The sequence below is a fragment of the Octopus sinensis genome, linkage group LG1 (genome assembly GCF_006345805.1).
Source record: "Octopus sinensis linkage group LG1, ASM634580v1, whole genome shotgun sequence".
Classification (NCBI taxonomy): Eukaryota; Metazoa; Mollusca; class Cephalopoda; order Octopoda; family Octopodidae; genus Octopus; species Octopus sinensis.
The window spans coordinates 68296886-68318284 of NC_042997.1; the positions used below are offsets into that span (position 1 = coordinate 68296886).

The 21399-nt window shown below is 34.9% G+C and overlaps 1 protein-coding gene across 6 annotated transcripts in view; it reads left to right on the forward strand.

The window, feature by feature from the left end:
- Positions 1-21399, forward strand: part of LOC115217082 — a 194794-nt gene that overhangs the window by 108618 nt on the left and 64777 nt on the right. For 2 of the 6 annotated variants that reach the window (XM_036501706.1, XM_036501709.1), the window contains exon 2: positions 17148-17217. The exons of the other annotated variants lie outside the window; for them this stretch is intronic. The gene's annotated coding sequence lies outside the window, so the exon portion shown is untranslated. The remainder of the gene's footprint in view (positions 1-17147; positions 17218-21399) is intronic. 6 annotated transcript variants of the gene reach the window in all.

The window sequence follows — 21399 nt, forward strand, 5'->3', positions numbered from 1 at the left end:
CCTATCTATCTATCTATCTATCTATCTATCTATCTATCTATCTATCTATCTATCTATCTATCTATCTATCTATCTATCTGTCTGTCTGTCTGTCTGTCTGTCTGTCTGTCTGTCTGTCTGTCTGTCTGTATGTTTGTCTTTCTATCTGTCTGTCTGTGTGCGTCTGGATTTGTCCCTCTCCACCGCTTGACAACTGGTGTTGGTATGTTTGCGTCCACATAATTTAGCGTTTCGAGAAATGAGACGGATAAACTAAGTACAAATCTTAAAAAAAGACTGCTGGGTCCGATTCATTCGACTAAAATTTGAAGGCGTTTTTTCCCAGCATGGCCGCAGTCTAATGCCTGAAACAAGTATATATGTATATATATATATATATATATATATATATATATATATATATATATATCACCGTGATCACCGTGACCGATCAGGTTATCAGATGTTGCTACATATCGCTGGTCACAATGCGCTGCGCATTGTTTTAGCCTTCAAATGACGCCACCCCGCTGGTGAGAGAAAGTTGTGGCGAAAGAGTACATCAGGAATCGCCACTACCCCCTGCAGGAGCCTCGTGAAGCTTTAGGTGTCTTCACTCAATAAACACTCACAACAAGGAATCGAAACCGCGATCCTACGATCGCGAGTCCGCTGCCCAAACCACTGGGCCATTGCGCTCCACACACACACACACACACACACACACACACATATAAACATACATACATACAAACATACATACATACAAACATACATACATATATATATATATATATATATATATATATATATATATATATATATATATATATACACTAGCATTATGACCCGTCGTTGCCGGGTTATAGTGCTACTGTATGTATATATGTGTATATATATGTGTACATATTACATGTACATCTATATATATACATCTACACATAAAATACAAGATACAAAGTTATATCTTGATATCGCTAGTGATAACAATAATCAAAATATACAACAGACTGGAATTGTAAGCCCGTCTCTTGCAATTTCGATCAATTGTATCTTGTCCTCCCTCTTGTATAGAAGTATGGCTACAATCCAGCCTACCTCTACTGCTGGGGGGGGGGGCATTTTAAATTTTTATCTGGGACGTACGACGTCCCGGTAAAAATAAAATATTTCCACTTTACAAGTTCGAGTCGAGTACTCCCTCGCACACTCCGTTGACTCGAACATTGCTTCTATTGTGGCAAATTTACCGCCTCTGGTTAGATATCTTTCATAGTCGCACCAAGACACTTTTCGATGGTGCTTTCCTCCAGGTTTTCAAGTCTTTTTTCTCTACATTGTATACTTTATAGACAATAGTCTTTTCTTTAATTTAATTTTTTATTATCCATCTGAACTATTCAATTTCTGCACGCTAATTTTATCTTTAGTTTATTCCCATTCATGTGAAACCACTTATTCAAGTTCAAGTCATTGATGCAATTTTGTACCAATTGCTATTTTTACTTTTGTTATGTTACGATTATATTATACTTTAGTTTGATTTTAATTATTACTTACATATAATTCAATTGTTATTATTATTTTTATTGTTAAAGTGAAAGCATCTGACATAAAATAGAGAAATGTTTTTGTTTTACTTTTAACACGTAATACTGAAATAGTGGAGAAGATATGATATTGCTATGGGCTCGCTCTAGGCAAGAAGTTGAACATTTTTTCCCCATGAAACTACATGGACCCTAAGTAAGGCATGTGTAAAATTTGAATGAAATTGGTTGTGTAGTTCTCAAGTTTTAGGGAAATACACAGACTGACAGACAGTCAGACACATTCTCAGTTTTATATATATATATATATATATATATATATATAATATATATATATATACATATATATATATGTAAAATATAAATAATATATAGATATATGTATATATACATAAGTATATGTACATACCTACATATATATGTACATGCATATATATGTATATGTACAGGACATAAAAATAAATAAAACGTTGAACACAATGAAAAACGAAAACAAAGACAAAAACATAGAAAAAAGCAAACAGAGATACGAGACATACAACATAAAGAATATTCCCCTTCTTCAGTTGTCCCTACTTCGCGTTTTCGAATGTAAGGACAAGACGCAACATAGTTGAAACAGTCCTTCCCGCAAAGCAAATTAAATAAAATTTGCGATTTTTTTGCGGAGGATCAAAGTGCTAACAAGAACAGGACAGTGAGAACAAATCAGTAAAAACAAACGTTGAGAGCTGTTGAGCCAAGACGATAGAAACATTCTTCTGAACGCTAGGAGGACGAGCTTATGAAGGAGACAGTATATATATATATATATATATATATATATATATATATATATATACATAATACATACATACATACATACATACATACATACATACATACATACATACATACATACATTCATACATATATACATACATACATGCATACATACATACATACATGCGCACATACATACATACATACATATATATATGTGTGTGTGTGTGTGTGTTGGTATATATATATATACATCATACATGTATGCGCGCATGTGTGTGTGTGGTCTAGTGCTATTGATTTTGCGCTCACGTCGCCAGATCCTGGGTTCAAATTCCGGACCGTGCAGCGCAGTGTGTTCGCGAGTAGAACACTTTATTTCACGTTCTTCCAATCCACTTATCCGCAAAGGGTAACCCTGCGGCGGACTAGCCTTCCTATCAGGATAAATGTTGGCCTGTTCGTCTAGCCTGTGGGGTAGCATCATTCGAAAGTTAAAACGATACAAAGTGCATTGTGTCTAGCGACGTATAACAACATCTGATAGTGTGGTTGATCATGTGTTCTCATGATATATATACATGTATATGTATCTTTTATTGTTTATCATTTACTTGATTTAATCATTAGACTGTAACCATGCTGGGTGACGTCCTTGAAAAAATTTTAATGGAATGAAACATCGCGATTACTTATTTTTAAAGCTTCGTATTTATTCTGTCGATCTTTTTTACGGAACCGCTAAGTTACGGAGTTATGAATACATCAACATCGGTTGTCTAGCAGTGGTTGGAGACAAACATATACACAAAGACACTCCCTCATTCTCTCTCTTTCTCACTCTCTCACACACACATGCACACGCGCACGTGCATGCATATTCGTATATACGTCAGGCTTCCCACTGTTTCCGTCTACCGAATCCACTCACAAGACTTTAGTTGGCCTGATGCTATAGTAGAAGGTACCACTCAGTGGGACTTAACGCTGAACCATGTGGTTGCGAAGCAAACTTCTATCCACAAGTACAGACATTCTTTTATTCTTTTCTATGCTTCAGCCCTGAGGCCGTGGCCATGCTGAGGCAGGCCGAAACAACTGTAAGATGTAATCTATACTTATAATTATATTTACTTATATTTATATTCTCTTTTATATATATTCTACTTATTATACATCATTACTCTTTTATGTACACTTTTTTATGTAACCCTACGGTCTCTTATGTGGTGGTTTAATAAAGTATGTGATTGAGTATTATCGTGTAATTGATATTTGATTTAGATGTATTTCTCCATTTTCTTATCTTGTATATATATATATAATATATATATATATATATATATATATATATATATATATATATACATACATACATACACACGTATATATACATATACATACATGCATACATACATACATACATACATACATACATACATACATACATACATACATACATACCTGTATATATGTTCTCTACTAGAAGTGTGAAATAATTCTTCACTTTGATGTCGAATTGCTTTTACATATAAACATAAAAAAACAAACATCCTCACTTGTGTGTATGTGGGTGGGTTTGTGTGTGTATTTGTGTGATATGTGAGTTTGTAATTGTGTGTAAAGAAGGAGAGTGGAGAATGAGTGATTATTGTTGCATAGGATAGATTATCGAACAACCAGCTGTTCATCTTCTGTCAACTATGCCGTTGAAACTGAAACCATACAGCCCCAGGAATATTGCCAAGAGGCTTTTTAGTTAGTAATGCCCAGTACATTACTTCCCGTGGGTTCTTGCTCGTAGAAAAGTAATCTGAGCATCAGCAAGCTTATTTGTAGCAAGCCACACAATCACTCATTTGCACAAGGGAGTCATCACAAGCATTTGCTTTTTGAATATCATGTAAATTGAAATAGGATATACAGAATATCATAACAAGTTAAACCTAAAAAAATCCCTATCATTTTGTAAAACAAATGCCTTATCTGTAAAAGACAGTATACTGATGTTTATAAATAGTGCAGAAAATAAGTGAGATAAAAATAGTTAGGTTTTTAGTTTGAATAGCACATCACTGCTATCTAGCTCCATTTATGAGTGTGCGCGTTTGTTGTATGTGAGTATCTGTATGAGTCGTATGCGTGTGAGTGTCTGTGTGTGTGAAGTTGTAAGAAACATCTGTTATGATGTTTTCATAAGTTTATATTTCTATGAATGATGCATGCATTAATATTTTTGATCGTAAAATGTTTCGTATGAGGAACACAATAATTACAGCAGTAAACTAATTAGCACTCATTGTTTCATTGGGGGAAAAATATCGTTATGTCCCAATTTATCACTAGAAAGTATCTCAGCTATATTGCCTTTTATATTTGTTCACTGTTAGATTGTTTCTGTTTATTTCTTTTGTTCTTTCCTTGAATAATTATTTGGTTATTTTTAACAATGGTCTGTTTTTCTTGACTTCATTTAGCTTCCCAAAACAAATAGATGAATAAATATAACATTTTAAAGTTTGTTTGGATCCTGAGTACAAGCGGTATAATATTAGAAATTTTGCATAGTTTTATTACATTCATCATATAAAAAAATCGATGGATCAATGAATGAACAATAGTAGAGAGGAAATAAAGACATTGCAGTAATTTGTTGTTAAAACTGTAACAGAATTAACCTTGTTAGGAAGATTTAAGACAGAACACAACTGTTTGTGGTTGCATATTGCTTTCCCTTCATATTTTACCTTCTCTTTATTTCAATAAAATATGAATGGGTGCAACATCGATTTTCCGGATAACTGATTTTTTTACGAACCAAAGGTGATCACCTCTAAATTAAATACAAAATTTACTTAAATAATTAAATGAAATACAGGTACATTAATACTTTAGTATAAATGATCCAAGTTTATTGATACTGTTCTGTACAAGAGACTATGAATCATGGTCGTTCAGTAACCTAGCTTAGAGGCCGCGGGAATTTGAGGTTCTTGCTCGTAAAATACTGTGGATTACAAGAGGCTCTGGTCCCGAAAGTCGGTGTTTTATCAGCATGAAGACTTAATCGACTATATTTTCATATTTTACGATATAAATTTGCCTAAAGAATTCAGCTATATCGATTCGTTAAAGTTCTCAGTCATAATGACACAAATCTATTAACAAAATCTGTGTTTCTTTTTCAGTTTTAACTTGAAATTGTTTTACATTAAGAAATGATATAAGTGTTATAATATTCTTATACAGTTGATGTTACAACGTTCCTCAAGTAAAACATGAAGGTTAATTTAGGACATTTCAGTTGAATCACTTTGACTGCAGTAGATAAGTGTTATTTTCTGACCGGCAGAGTGAGGACGTTGAAGGGGTTTCAATTCCGAACCGAGACCTATATTTCATTAAAAGAGTACTCATGTAAATACTATTATGACCTAACCCGCATTTGTTTATCTAACTTAGTAAAAGAATGTTTTGACAAAGCAGTTACATATTGGGCGTATTGTGACCAACGGTGGAAGTCAATATCCAATAGTCTCATCGATACAATTTCTTTTGCCGTTTTCGCTAGAGTTGAGAGGCATTCTAGTGATAAGCCGACTTCTTGCCCTGGCTTCTTCTTCTTCTTCTTCTTCTTCTTCTTCTTCTTCTTCTTCTTCTTCTTCTTCTTCTTCTTCTTCTTCTTCTTCTTCTTCTCTTCTTCTTCTTCTTCTTCTTCTTCTTCTTCTTCTTCTTCTTCTTCTTCTTCACTTGCTGACTTCGTCCTCTCTGTCAGATCATCATCCGTTAACGGATCTAAGTGGGTCTCAATCAAATTATTAACGTTCTCGGTAGTCACATCAGTGAAATTATATCCTCTTAACAATTTTGCCAGTTTCACTGTCTTATCTACTACAGAGTGATAGATTTCGTCAGGAGAAAATCCTTTATAGACGTGGACCGCTTCTGGCCACAATTTCTTCCAGCTGGCATTCAAAGTTTCGTTCTTCATTTCCTTTAAGGCCTTCTGAATATTTTAGAGACATGAGGAAATGGTGTACCCACACCAGTACTCCTTCAGCGAGGAGTAATCATCCGAGTTCATAGCTTCGACTAGGTGTTGCAGGGAGTTTCGCGTATAGAGCGCCCTAAAAGCACGAATAACGCCTTGATCCAAAGGCTGGATCAGTGACGTGGTGTTAGGCGGTAAGAATTCGATTTGTACACCCTCATAAAGAGATCGAGCGCGTGACTTCAAGCATTAGCCATTAGTTCTGTTTCAGAGAGATAAACCTTGACTTCGGAGATGAAGCACTGGTGAAATCAACCCGATATCAGTGGTTTCGTTATCCATGCCTTTTGATTGTGCATCCAATGCACTGGCAGCAGGTTCTTATTTTTGTTTTTGAGGGCCCTTGGGATTTTTAACTTAAATATAAGATCTGGCCTTATCATAAAGCACTCAGCATTTCCACACAGTATAATTGTGACGCGATCTTTGTACGCCTTAAATCTAGGTGCTCTGACTTCCTCCTTCATAATAAATGCCCACGACAGCATCCGTTTCCAAAAGAGGCCGGTCTCCTCCATATTGTAAACTTGTTCACGCGAATATCCCCCTGCCTCGACGATGGTCTTGAACGTCTCGTTCACGTATTCTTCAGCAGCGGTTTTTTTTCAGCAGAAGCAGCTTCTCCATGCAGGGACACATTCTCAAGGTTGAACTTCCTTTGAAATTTATCAAACCAGCCCTTGCTAGCATTAAATTCGGTTAATTTGGTGGGAGATGCCGTAGATGCTCCTAGTTCAGGGTCGTCTGGGTCGTCGTCACTGTCATCCGTAAATTTGCCGTATAGCTGCCTGACCTTTTCATGGATGTTGTTGGTATCTAGTGCAATGCTCTTCCTACAGTCACTGATCCAAAGGGCTAATGCAGACTCCATCCCTACGATGGCCTTATTGCAGGAAGTTACCACTCTTTTCGTTGTCTTGTTAAAAATCATTTTTGCCGTCGCCCTTATGATTTTCCCGTCCTTCTTGATGTAGCGAATGGTAGATTCATTGATGATGTAATGGCGGCCTATATCCGCATACCTTCTCCCTTACTTAAGCTTGTCGAAGAGTCTCACCTTCTCTGCTATAGTAAGCATATTCCTCTCCTTTGAGGCTTGGGTTCAATGCCAGAGGCCTTAGAAGGTGTAGAACGTTTGGGCGACATCGTAGGGGTTGAAATAATTTCACAATTTGACACACAAATGCAAAACAACACCACACACTCACCTCCCGAGTTTTGTTTTCCATACAAAATGTGCGATTCTTTGTTTACTCATCTATGGTACACTACGTATCTTCTTTTGATATATTTTAATTAATGTGTTGTACAGTGCAGTACTGTACTGTATTTTTATTGGTTAATTTATTATTTTTTATTGCTTCTTTTATCACAAAAATAATTAAAATCTAAAAAAAAATATATAGATAAATATCTGTTGAAGAAACCCGCGATATATTGAGGAGTCCACGATATAAGTTTACATATACTAGCCAGAAAACTCCGCAATGTACTGAGGGCGCAATAGGTGAACCGCGATATGGCGAGCGATTACTGTATATATGACAGGGTTCATTCAGTTTCCGTTTACCAAATCCACTCACAAGGCTATTGTAGAAGACACTTACTTGCCTAAGGTGCCACATCTGAGCACTGAACTCGGAATCATGTGGTTGGGAAGCAATAACGCTTCCAAAAGGACATAGCAAATTTCCCTCGATGCACAGTAAATATGCCTTAGTAAACATCCCAGTGGAAGGTTATCAAAAATATGCTATCATGGTGTTTGAGTCCCACGAGTTTCCAATGAAAAGTCTTTTCCTGAAATCTAATAATTTATCATATTCATCCCATTTATACGCAGAAATTGTCGATTGGTAATAACTTATTCAGTTTATATATCAGAATTTTGATGCATTATTTATGAGCTGGTGATTTTAACTGATAAGACGATTGCTTTTCTAAGTCGAACTCTAGCTTAACGATCAAAATATGTAAAAAATAATAGTGAAAGATAGTGCTTCATACATTGATGTGACATAGCAGAATCGCTTACCTTAAAGCATGTCGTACCCAATACTCGTTCATTGCCTCTTCCCGTCCTCTTCCTCTCCCCTCCTCCTCCTCCATCTCCATCGTCGTCGTCGTCGTCATCATCATAATCATCATCATTATCATCATCATCATCAATAGCTGCAGAAGCAGCAGTGGTAGCAGCATTTTCCCCTCTCTGTTTTTTCTCGCTTACTGTATATATGACAGGGTTTATTGAAAATCTTCAATGAAGGAAAGGGTCACATTGAATATTTTCATATTCTTTCTGAAATATCATTCAGAGAGGATGAAGAACCTCCCCCGCGTCCAAATGTAAGTTAATGGTTTTCCTTCTATGTAGCTAATGCCAAGAAAGAAGTGGTATATATATATATATATATATATATATATATATATATATATGGACAACAATTATGAGACGCCATAAATATTATTGAGAAACGGTACGTTGTGATGCTTCATGTATGATTCACAGTACACTTAGCATTTCTATTTGGTAGTAATTTCGTTTTACTAAGGTATTACATTCCAGATTTATTAGGTAAGCTAAATGGAATACAGTTATATTAATACCTTTCCAGAAAATATTAACTATACTAGCTTAAAGTGACCCGCTCTACGCGCGAGTAAGAGTGTGGTTGTTACTTTCTGTTGCTTCCTTTCTGTTTTTTATCACCACATTCTCCCTCTTTGTTTCTCTCTCCTTTCTCCTTTCTCTTACTTTCTCTACCTATCTCTCTTCCATTTATAAACAAGAAAAGATCTTGAGTAAGTTGAGGAAAAAATATTTTGAAAGATCAATCATAAATATCAGGCAGTGACAACGGAAAGGTCTGCTTCAAGGCAGACAGCAAAACACTAACATTTAAAAGGGACAGACGAACTTGCGAGCTGAATAAAAATAAAAAAAAAATATTGGAAACCAAAGTTTGAAGTGATAGAATCTGAGGATAGTAGAGTCACCATGGCTGGCATTTCTTAACGACGGACAGCAACGTAGTGGCAGTTTAACGTCTTGTGTAAAATTTTGATCTTGATGTAAAAGAAAATTCCTAAACACCAAGTTTTGAAGATATTCTTTCTCACGGCAGTAAACTCACCATGGCAAGCATTCAAAACTTCTTCATCATGGACGGCAACACATTGACGATTTAAAGGCTGGAGCAAATTTTTTTGTTTGATGTAACAGAAAATTCCTAAACACCCGCTCCTATAAATTTTAATCCCCTTCCAGCCCCATTTAGATCCCTTTTCACATTTTGGTTAATATAACCCGATTTCATTCGGGTTACTCGGGACACATTTTATGAGATGAGGAAATTTTTTCCTAGAGGTCACGCCTCTCATTTGAGGAAAGAAATAGTTGCCATGCAAACTCGCTAGCACTTTTAACATAGGTGTGCATATTTTCAGCTCAACCGACCAAATAATGCACACATATATATATATATATATATATATATATATATATATATATATATATATATATATATATATATATATATTTATATACGCATTAAATATACATATGTACATATATACGTATTATATATATATATATTATATATGTGTGTGTGTACGTATTATATATATATATACAGATTGTATATATATATATATATCAATTAACCCACTAAATATCTGATTCATAATATCTGTTCTCGTGATTGTGTGGTGGTGGTGGCGATGATAATTCTCTCTATGAATGCAGACAGACGTAGAGAGAGAGAGAGAGAGAGAGAGAGAGAGAGAGAGGATATAGGTGAAAGAGTGAGAGCGCTGGCGAAGGGGGTGGGAGAAAGATAGTAGACGCTGTCAAACGTCGTTATAGAGAGAAAGTGAAAGGAGGGAGGAAAGAGAGAGAGAGAGAGAGAGAGAGAGGATATAGGTGAAAGAGTGAGAGCGCTGGCGAAGGGGGTGGGAGAAAGATAGTAGACGCTGTCAAACGTCGTTATAGAGAGAAAGTGAAAGGAGGGAGGAAAGAGAGAGAGAGAGAGAGAGAGACGGAGGAAGACCGGCAGATAAGAGAATGAGAGAAGCGAGAAAGACTTGTCAAAGTGTGGAGTTTTTTGCACTAGTAACCACAGCTTTTGAGATAGGGATTTCTAACCTAGCCCACTCACAACCACACCTCATTTTACATGTCCCTGTCAATTTTGGAGTGAATCCGACGGCATCTAGTGCCCTTTAACCCGTTACAATGCCAAAACCAGACAAACAAACAAACTTTCTCATTTTAGATTTATCGATATTGATATTTGAAGTGCTTTACAGTGTTTATATTAATTTTGTTTCGATGTTTCTTTGATTTACTAGTCGGAGAGAAAGTGTCATGGGTAATACATATCAAGGCATTTATGGATAGTTTCATATGATTAAGTGGCGTTCCATTTAAGATTCAAAATTTGAGGTCTTTGTAAAACAGACTGGATTTTGATTCATGAATGAATCAACATAACAAACAAACCCCTGTTGATATATGCATAATACCAGTTTATAATCAATCTTTGTTGAATGCTAGCTTTAAAATTAAGTGTTTAGTTTGGGTCGCCACGTAGATACATCTAAAGTTACATTGCAGTTAGTTTCCATAAAGACTCTCATTTGTCAACTACTGTCATGTACCATTTCAAATTGTTCGGATTTGCATAAAGGGATACTTACTATCTACTGAATCACAGTATATATCTATATGCAGTTGTTTTGTTTTGGCTCTGAAGAAGATAGCTTTGAGGTAGTAGTTCCGCATAGTTTCAGTTGATCAATCGATCGATCGAGGAGATTGAACCAGGAACGCACTCAAACGAATATCTGAAACAACTGTAAGTCTATAATAAATAAATGTATACAACTCATTAGTTTTTGTCTATTCTGTGTTTCACTCTATAAAAGTATACCATTTTAACTGGGTTATAGAACCAACTATGGATTTACGATTTTTACTGGTGATGGACTTTGATTTGGATTACCTGGAGTACAATGCCGATCACAAGACTTTTGGTTAGCCTGGTTTATTTTATCTGCAGAGAGTTTAAGAAGTATTTCGCCCGGATTACAAATATCTTTGTGTTTTGTATGTATGTATATATATATATATATAACCTTATAACCTTTACTCTTGTTATAAACCTTTACCACATGCTAATCAGTTTCTTTAAGATCATGAGTTCAAGTTTAATTTTTACCAAATGAATTCATACAAAACTGAAAACGTTGATATTTAAATATAATCACCTTTAAAAAGGACCATCCATGGAAAGTATTTTGCAAAGTGCTCTGCTGCAGTATCATTTCCAAGTATACATTAATGTTCGATTCGAGAGAGAACGGATTTAGGCATCCAAGTATTCTCGTGAAAACAATTTTCCTAAATAGCTAGCGAGATGCCGAAAATAGAAGTTTCATAGCAAAGAACGAAGAAAATAATTTTTAAAAACAGTTTCATTCCACATTGCTTGCAGTGTATGTAACTTTTGAAAGATATCTTTGAACATGAAGGCACGAAATGAAATTTTTGTGGATGTGGCGGCTGGCCTCCAACTAGAGAAAGATAAAAGAAACCGTGGGAGAAAACGATAAATATTGAGAAAGAAAAAAATAATTTAGATACACTTTAGAGATAAAATACATTCAAAGTTTAAAATTGCTGAAGCAATTTGGTTAGAAAAAAAGAGTTTTGGCAATCCAGTGATTCAAGGGGGAGGTGGGGAATCACATTTTTTCTTGTCCAAAAGTGTCATGGATATGTATGGAAAACATATTTTAAAATAAAAACATCGAAATGCTTTACGTCTGATAAAATACGAAGACCATTGTCAACGGATTGCAAATAATTTCGATCTAGTTATATTTTTCTACAATAATTTTCAATTCCATTTCGATTTTGTTGGGTAGCCATCAGGGTAAAACATTTGCTGCTGTGTTTTGTTCTGTTTGCAAGGCTTTCATATGGTAACCTTACATATTTTCGGAAAACTATAGTTTCATCCCTCTTATTAATTTTTATGTTATATTCAGTTAGCAAACATTTCAAATATACTTAAGTTTTTTATTAGATGCTTCAGATTTTTGAATCACTTCTCTGAGGTTCACGTTATCGATTATTCGTGTGATTGAAGCAGGAAAACAGTTTCTATCTATCTACCTACTACCTACCTACCTACCTACCTACCTACCTACCTACCTACCTACCTACCTATCTATCTATCTATCTATCTATCTATCTATCTATCTATCTATCTATCTATCTATCTATCTATCTATCTATCTATCTATCTAGCTATCAATCTTAAGGTGAAGGTGTATCGTAGTAGTTAGGATATTCGGCTCCTGATTCTAAGGTCGTGAGCTCAATTCCAATTGGCGCGTTGTATCCTTGAGCAAGGTACTTTATTTCGCCATTACCCCAGTCTACTCAGCTGGCAAAAATGAGTAGCATCTGTATTTAAAAGATCCAGCCTAGTCACACTCTGTGTCACGCCGAATCTCCTTCAAAACTATGTTAAAGGAGCGCGTGTCTGTGGGGTGTCCACTTGAATGTTAATTTCATAAGCAAGCTGTTCCGTTGATCGGATCGACTGGAACACTCGTCATCGAGACTGTCGAAGTGCCTATCTATCTATCTATCTATCTATCTATCTATCTATCTATCTATCTATCTATCTATCTATCTATCTATCTATCTATCTATCTATCAACCTGTCTGTCTGTCTGTCTGTCTGTCTGTCTGTCTGTCTGTCAGCCAGCCTGCCTGCCTGCCTGCCTGTCTGTCTGTCTGTCTACCTTGCAACCAAAAACGAGAAAAAAGTAGAAAAATGCCGAAATACCAGATGTTAACTATGATCAATAAAAGTAAATAAAAATCACAATTAAGATTGATATGAAGTGTCGCGAGGCTTGAAAATAGTCCCCCAGCATAGCTATTGTCCAATAAATGAGGTAAAAAAAATAAAGAATGCAAATATGTACTGGTGAATTTAATGAAGCGTGATAAATAAGTACTTAGCGCATCGATCCAGGTGGAATAAAAAGACAATGTAAACTTCTACGAAATTCGAACATAAAGCCTAGTAACAAATGTAGGAAAATGGTTTTTCCGACGCTCTACTGGTTCTATGAAATAACTTGATGGCGGTAATTGGATTAATTAGCAAGAAAATAACATTTCTAGTAGTCGTAGTCGTAGTAATAGCAGCCACCGCAGCATCAGCGGCATCAGCGGCAGCTGTAGCAGCGGCAGCAGCAGCAGCAGCAGCAGCGACAGCAATAGCAGCGTAAGCAGTAGCAGTGAACCGGAGGAAAGAGCAGGGTGTCGGGAAAAATGACTTATAGTAAATGCTTCATCAGATTTGAAATATGACTCAGATCAATTTTCGCCCTTATGTGTGTGTGTGTGTACACACACACACACGCACACACACACACACACATACATACATACATACATACATACATACATACAAACACACATACATACATACATACATACATACATACATACATACACACATACATACATACATACATACAAACACACATACATACATACATACATACATACATACATACAAACACACATACATACATACAAACACACATACATACATACATACATACATACATACATACATACAAACACACATACACATATACATACATACATACATACATACAAAAATACCCTCTTGTTGATGTTGGAATTCCAATGGAGGATCGTAGGATCTAGGTTAGAAACCGACCCTTTCTCTATTGGCAAGAAATCTTGAAAGAAAACGGAATAGTGACATACATACATACATTCATACATACATATTTTTTTATTAAAACGTTTCGGCCCTTGAGTTAATCACGTTTTGAGATCTAACTTTCCTGTTTCCATCACCAAACCTGTACAAAAATGCGCGCGCGACTGATTATTTCAGTCAGTGAATGAGTGAGTGTGTGTGTGTGTGTGTGTGTGTGTGTGTGTGTGTGTGTGTGGTGTGTGTGTGTGCGGGCGCTCAGCACATCGGAAATCAGAATTGAATGTAAATTTAAACTTCATAAAGCTTCACTGTAAGCTTCACTTTATAAAGCTTCAGTGAATCAAAAGAGCTGAAATAAACACAAACGTGATAAAGACCGAGTGTATGTCGTATAATAACGTAAGCACTTTCGTTCTGTACTATCGATATGCGGAAGGAAAAAGGTCGAGTATTTTGACACACTATTTCACAGTATTTTTATCGCTCCTCAGAGAAGACTTCAAGGTTCTTTTCAAATCAATAGCTCGATCAGTTGCATATGAAATACTCAAAAATACGTTCATGGATACACAGCCATTGCACTCTGTCTGTTATGACAACGAGAGTTCCGGTTGACCCAATCAACGGAACAGCCTGCTCATGAAATTAACATGCAAGTGGCTGAACACTCCACATATACGTGTATTCGCGACGTAGTTCTCAGGAAGATTTAACATGACACAGAATATAACAAGGTTGGCCCTTTGAAATTCAGGTACAACTAAGTTTTGCCAGCTGAGTGGACTGGAGTAATGAGAAATATTTTCTTGCTCAAGAACACAACGCGCCGCCGGGAATCGAACTCCAATCTTTAGAATCCCCGTGAGTCGAATACTCTAACCTTTATGTCATGCACCACTGCACACACACGCATGCTCACACGCACACAGAAACAAACATATATACACGAACACGTCTACACACATAAAAAACACATACACACGTTTATATATGTAACTTAAATTCTTCTGACCACCAAAAGTATATGGGAAGCTGTCAGCATTGGGCAAAATGCTTAGCAGTATTTCTTCCGGCTCTTTACGTTCTAAACTCAAAGACTGTCAGGATCGACCTTGTCTTCCATTTTCTTCGGATCGATAAAATAAAGTAAAAGTCAAGAACTGGTAGGTGGGGAGGATGTAATCGACATTCCCCTCCCCTCAAAACTAGTGACCTTTTGCCAACATTAGAAGAATTATATTATTGGTATTGTTATTTTTTGTGACTTAGATGTATGTCGTTAGTGCTTTAATTCAGCGCAGTCACTTTCTTCATTCTCAGTTTATCTAGCATTAGAAATAAGATTTTCTGGCGAGTAAATAGAGAAAGGTCGACATGACTTATCTCACGTTGATGGCTACTGCCGATAACGGAGGTCAAGCATCTAACATTCCTTATCGTCTCTATATTTATCCTGTTGCTATATATATTTACAGAAAAGTCTACGATAACATCCTCCTAGTCGATGAATTCATAGATGTGCTATTAAGAAGTATATTTGGCACCTATATGTTTTTCAATATACTTTACCCCCACTGCGCGCAGTCTGAGACTGTAGAGCATGTCCTTGTTTTGCTCACTACGTGCATCCTGAAGAATTGAATCTAACCGACAGACTGCCTTGTTTGTGAAATTTGGTAGCCAGAGTAACTGTTTCTCTTCTTGGGTGCTAGACTTAATCCGTTAACCGGTTTACGTCTAGTAACTGGCATTTAGCTACCTTCAGCGGAACCTGCATTTTTGCAAGGTCAGATCCTCGGACTGTAGACTGTGTCCCTGGTTTTGTCACCAGTCTCAGAGATCTTGAAAAGGGTCATTTGCCTTGTCCTTGCTACTTTCGCTAAGTTGTTGGTAACGACTGTAAGAACCTGATTTAAATATTGTAAAATTGTAAGGAGAAATGACCATGATTTAAACTTTATGTACCTTGGTTCTCTTCAGAGTAATACAACCTAAATTTTAATTGTAGTGAAATACGGTGTATTATAAAAGAAATAAAAGTGACGTAATACGGAAACGAAAAGACATTGGCCCGAATATTTATTCCTTGCTAATTAATTAAGTTGAGTTATATTGGTTTATATTGATTATACATAATGTCCAGTTGCTTTTCTGGTATTTGTTGTTGATGTTGTTTTGTTTAACCCCAGACTAACCCTCAGTGTCAATAGTTTTACAGCTATCATCAACTCGTTTTTGTTTTCAGGCATCACATATTTAATATCGTTGTTTTAGGTTTCATCTTTTTTAGAACGGTGAAGAGACAGGAAGCCTCAGTAGTTGATTTACGCTAAATATATTCCAGCTTTGCTGTTGCTATATATCTCCGGTCTGGTTAACGAAGATCGAGCAAATCTGGGATGAACGATATATGATCAAATGCGTTCCAATAGTGCCTGTATATCAGAAACAACATTGCCAAAACGTTCGTTCTTTCTAAGGTGCCTGAGAAAAGATTGGCTGCTGTATCTAGGAGGTCGACGCACACCTCTTCTGCTTCCATATACCGGGATTTGTTCAAGAAACTGACCTTATATATCGGGACGTGTTCAAGATACTCCAAACGAAATGAAGTTTTCAGATTTTCTTTAATGATCAACTGAGTTACAGGATGTTTGAATATGCTACGAGAATTGTCTTTGTTATACCCTTCATTTGATCATAGATCATAGATCTACTTGTTTAAATGTTTAACTTCATCGTTTCACAGTGTGAAGTGTCATATTCTCTGCTGTTTAGTTTTCGCTAACTTCCAGTGTACAAATTAAATCCTAAAATTATAGTTGAATAAATTCTTGTCACCTACTGCTCAAATTGTATTGATCTTAATGAATCTCTCTCTTCCTCTCTTCCCCACTCTTTCTTTCTTTCTTTCTTTCTTTCTTTCTTTCTCTCTCTCTCTCTCTCGCTCTTTTTTACCCTTTCTCTCAATTAATTTGCCTTTTTACTGTATTTAAATTAATTGTGCTTCTTTTTTCAATTTTGCAGGTAAGCATACTTTAAGCACCAATCACGGACAATTTCATTTTCGTCGTTGCTGATTTGATGCTGGATATAGGTATGGCAGTTTCATATTTAAGGTTTTTATCATGTTGAAAAGTTTAATACGTAGTAATGAGTCTCTGAGAGCGAGCGTGAGAGTGAATGAGTAAGTGAGAGAGAAAAGATTTGGAAGATGTATATAATTAAGAGACAAAATCTCTATTAAGTAATTCAATTAATAGTGAAAGATATTATCTATAATAAATCATATAGAAAGAATTTGAATTTATTATAATAAATATTATTCTAAAAAATCACTAAATTAAATAAACATTAAATTGACTACGCACGTTTCGTGACTATATATTTAAATCGATAATATTAAAAGTTAATATTAATTCGATTATATATATATATATACTAATAAAAAGGGCTCAGCAAAGAATTGCCTCACCACACACCGAAGTTCAGAAATAGCAGCCAAAAATCTTAGCCATTTCTTCTACTTTAAAAAGGGTCTTCCAGAGAAACCAAAATACTTTAAAAAGACCCTTTTTAAAGTAGAAGAAATGGCTAAGATTTTTGGCTGCTATTTCTGAACTTCGGTGTGTGGTGAGGCAATTCTTTGCTGAACCCTTTTTATTAGTATTACTAAAAATTTACCGTGTAACGGTCCTGTTTTCATACCGAATTCTACTTGGAGAAATTTATTGATTACTTTTTAATTAATTAATTTTACCCTTTGTTATATATATATGGATATACTGTATGTGTGAAGGATATCTTGAAGGATGTATTGAAATGTAAGTTAAGATACGTAAATCATATATTTTGTTATTAAGTATACAGTTTAGCACGGTTGTGAGTACTAAACAAAAATATTATGCCACAGATTTTCTATCGTTCCTGGGGCAGAAAAGAGGAAACAGTTTGATAAATTAGTATCTTTTTTCATCTTCCCTAAGGACAGGATACTCCACAAGAGATTATTAGCTTATATCTATATACAATTCATACAAATTCGGGCAGAGCTAAACTGGTTTATCTGAATTGCATACAATGCTTGCGGTGACAAGTTAATAGTCTTTCTGCTATGCAAAGTAGACAGACTGGTTAGATCTGTCTGAGTTTGCATACACTATAAATATATTGTAAATTAACATTTTCGTGAACAGAAGAGAGAAATCATTCCACTGATCAAAATCTAACATGACGCTAAAATCTGTGGTGACTTTACGTGGCTGTGTGGTAAGAAGCTTGCTTCTCAACCACATGATTCCGGGTTCTGTCCCGGTGTCTTGGGCAAGTGTCTTCTACTATAGCCTCGGGCCGACCAAATCCTTGTGAATAGATTTCGTAGACAGAAACTGAAAGAAGCCCGTCGTATATATATATATATATATATATATATATATATATATATATATATATATATATAATTACAGGTATAAGCCTGAGCTTGTAATCTGGATAGGGTAACTGCAGATTTTTCAGTAGTTCAGCATAGGTATTCTCTTTTTCATTGAACAACCGCCGGGCAGCTTATTTCCACAACTGCGCACAGTTTCTCTTCTCTATCCCAAATCATTATATAAGGTCTGTTGTACTTAGATTTTATTGAGGTCTTCACTGGGACATTCCACCAGAACTCCTTTTTATTATGAGTGGCTATGGCTTCTACCATACTGTGGGTTCTTATTTCTTTGTCCTTGGGGTTATCCTTCCAACAGATTTCATTATAGAGTGTCCCAGCCACATTATCATCTCCCATCGGTAGATTTTACCGTGATGACATTTTCGGACAATTGCTTATGATGTGGGTGATATTTTCATTGTTAACTCCACAAAGTCTGCATTGATTGTCACATTTTACTGTGTTTCTTTTCTGCATATCTATCCCATTTGTGCATCAGATATTTGGTTGATATTTTCTGTTCAATAATATACCCATGCATAATATTTTGCTCATATAGGTTCACTCTTTCATCTGATAACACGTTGCAGTAGAGTCGTGCGACTCCTTTGGACATGTATTCTAGGTTATCAGACAAGGAATGTTGCTCATATGTATGTATGTATGTATGTATGTATGTATGTATGTATGTATAAAACTCAAGTAAACAACATGCAGAAAGATATACGCATCCATAAACAGGATGTGTATAGTAAGAAAAATTTTTACCGTTATAAATAGACACATCCGCGATCCCAAATTGCAACACTCAAGCTCTACACTATACACAAATCAGAAAATACATGATGGGGTCAACAACAAACAATCTGACCTTTCATACATATAGTACTCCGTTCACTTGTTGATTGAAAAAGGTTTCAAAGGGTTGTTAACTTTCAAGTTGATGTTTATTTTTACTGCATTGAATGCATTTATTATTTACATGGATACAGTGTCATAAAATAAACGATTACGTGTTCAAAAAAGAAATGTACGATTGTTGTATAGATTACTATAACCTACACTTTGTGAAAATAAAATGTTTTCATCAATACAGCAACATATTATATCAGTAATATAGCATAATGGTAGAACCTGATAATATAGAAAATAATTGGATTTTTTTTCATGATCTTGAAAGAAAATTATTTAAAAAAATAAGCTATAAAAATATCTCAAAGCTTTTCATGATTAAATAGCTTCATTAACATAAAGAAAGATTTTCAAAAAAATAGCTAAAAAATTTTAATTTAAGTGTATTTAGGAAAAATAAAACTAAAATAATTACCTAACAAAACAACAAAAATAATTTTTAATAAAAATGTATCAATAAAAATTTAAGCATGCAGCAGGGCCAGTTATCCAACGTAGTTTTTGAAACGTAAAAGTGAAGGCTACGAAAGTACATTATTTGTCAGTTAGTTTTAAAGGTTAATGAAAATATATATGTTAAAAAATTACCACTTGAGCGTTGATAAAAACCTCAATGTAAAAAAGAAAATTCTAAAGAAATAACTGTCTATTAATTATTCTATATACCATGGTTAAATATGTTATTTCTCCATTCGCCTGATGCTTCAAATAACACTTAACACTTCGCTTGTCCTGTGTATCCTGTATTATACACAAAATATATTTCCTGGTGCCCATGCATCATATATAATTCGCATTCCTAATTTTTTCAACCACGAGAATATCTTGGCACTTATGAAAGGAACGTTTTATATTACTGAGCACGTTTGAAACAAGCTCTAAGAGTCTGAATACAAGCATAGACGCGTGAGGCAAACTTATGAAAATGCTTTTGACATTTAAAGGGTTAAACGAGGAAAATAATTAATTTTTTTTATCCAGATAAAGTCTTTAGAAATATTTCTAAATGTTAAATTTATTATTTGATAATCGAAGGGTCATTGCCTAGTGGTATGGTAACAGTGCATATAACATTTTATTAGAATTTGAAGTACAGATTTTAGGTCATATGGGATAAAAATAAGATTTGACATAATAAACTATCTTACAGCACTCCGGAAGCAATTAAACATTTATGCGAAAATAGATAAATTGAGATCTATTCAACTAATATTGCCGTAAATTCACAAATTTACGTATCACACTATAGTAATTATTTGTTTTTGAAATCTGTTACAAACATAAAACATTACAAAATCTGCTAATTTATTATTAATTTGTGTTAGTCACTTAAACGCATCAAAAATAAACTAGCTTTTCGCTAAGAATACAAACTTTCAATTGAATATAATGTTATTTGTGTCTAGAAATATGCTAATATGGATTCGATAAATTTAGTTGGCCTACCGAGTAAATTAATTAATAGGTCGACAGACTGCGACCCTTTTTGTGTAAATGGTTTTCGAAATTTTCCAGCTCAATGGGAATTGTTTCTATTTGAACACATTTTGACTGTAGTTAGGGAGCTTTACCTTAAAAATTTTTAAAGGAAAAACTGTGAGATACCATCCAGATCTGACAATGCTTCAATTTGTAAAGGTAGTCAAAACTGAGTTGGATGCAAAATTTATATAAATTGTTTTATTACTAACAGAATTGCTATTAAACTCTTTTACATCATCTAAAATGAAAACAGATTAAAGAAATTAAAAACCTTTATCAAAATCTTCAAGCATTAAGTGATTATCATGAAATACTTGCATAGCAATATTTTTACAACTTAACCTAGATTTAATATATTTAGAGTATTTCGGAATTTAGAATATGTATTTCATGATTAAAATTATCACGACGTTTCAATTTTCAAAATACCAAAATAACCGTTGTCGAAAC